The sequence below is a fragment of the Ceratotherium simum genome, chromosome 26, assembly GCF_057802395.1.
Source record: "Ceratotherium simum simum isolate JZ-2026a chromosome 26, ASM5780239v1, whole genome shotgun sequence".
NCBI lineage: Eukaryota > Metazoa > Chordata > Mammalia > Perissodactyla > Rhinocerotidae > Ceratotherium > Ceratotherium simum.
The window spans coordinates 38,838,612-38,840,267 of NC_141925.1; positions in this window are offsets into that span (position 1 = coordinate 38,838,612).

Sequence of the window (1,656 nt, forward strand, 5' to 3'; positions counted from 1 at the left end):
CGCCGGTCCCCGGCGCCAGCGGAAGCTCTGGAGGGACCGCGGGCCGAAGGGGCGGATGGGGGTCCGGGGGCCGCCTGGAGACCCGGCGGAGGGAGGGGAGACCCGTGGGAGAACGAGCGGAGGTGGCTCCACCGGTCCAGAGAGAGAGGGCGTGGAGAAGCCCCTACCTCCCAAGGCCAAACATTGCCAAGGAGCCGTTGGGACCGGCGGGGCGGAGTGTGGGGGCGGATGGCCAGAGGCTGGCCCATCTCTGGGTCTGGAAACTGTCACTGTGGCTTTGGGGTCACGGAAGGGCCAAGGAGGGTTGTCAGCGGGAAGGAACCTCTGACCAAATCTAGGTCAGTTTGCAGCCCGAGGAGCCACCAATTCCTGGCGGGGGAAGTGGGGAGTGAGGCTCCCCGCGTCCCAGACGGTGCCCCGCGGGTCTCTTTCCCATTCCAACCCGGGATGCACTTCATGTCGCCCGCCTCTTCCATTGCGCAGCATAGTTGCCAGCTGTCCCAGGGGTGCGCAGTGCCTGGGCAGGTGACAGGGCTGCACTTAGGCTGCTCCAGGGTGGCTCAGCTCGGAGGGGCCCCGGAGTGAGGAAGCTCCACCCAAGCCTGTGGTTCACAGATGCAGGTCCAGGCTCCACGAGTCTGCAACTCTTCTACTTTCCAGTGTCATGGTCCTTCTTAAAATAATAATTAAAACAATGGGCATGGGGACAGGCGCCGTGGCTTAGCGGTTAAGTGCACGCGCTTCGCTGCTGGCGGCCCAGGTTCAAATCCCGGATGCGCACCGACGCACTGCTTCTCCGGCCATGCTGAGGCCGCGTCCCACATACAGCAACTAGAAGGATGTACGGCTATGATATACAACTATCTATTGGGGCTTTGGGGGAAAAAAATAAAAGGGGGAAAAAGATAAAATAAAAAAAATAAAACAATGGGTGATAGTAGATGATGGTTGTTTTTGTTTTGTTTTGAATGCCTTTGACAAAACAAAAAGTTGGCAATCCTATGTTCCTCCATTCGCTCTCCCTTTCTCACACATGCAAATGAACATACCTATTAGAAAAAATTCACCCGTTCCACTGAATTCCAAATTTGGGAATCAGCAGACTGAACTGCTGGCCATGGGCAGCCGGTGAGGTGGGAGGGGCAGCCATGCAGGATTCTGGTCCCTGTCTCTGCTCTGACTGACTGTGGGATCCTGGAGGAGTGATCCTTCTCTTCAGCTCTGTTTCTTCATCAGTACAAGGGGATCTACAAATCCCCCTTGATATTAACATGTCTATGGTCCTTTGAGTCTAGCCTATATCAATGTGTCCCAAAATTGCATATCCCTGGGGCACAGTTGTCCAGTACCAGCACTAAGGACTGTTGCATGCAGGACCCTGGCCTATCCCTGGGGAAAGGCCAAGCCAGTGCTCCTCACTGGAGAGCAGCCAGGCCCCGGGGGACAGACAGGTGGTGGTGCACTGGGGTATGCCTGGCCCCGCAGTAACCCCAGGCAGGGGAGTGGAAAAGATCGTACTGTGTGACGTGTTTATGTGTCTCTCTCCCCAGTAGTTACCAAGAGCCTGGAATTCCTGTTTTTTTCCATCCCTGAATCCCCTCCATTGGCATAAGCTGGGCATGAGGCGTCCAGGAAGTGCATAATTAATTTTTGTGG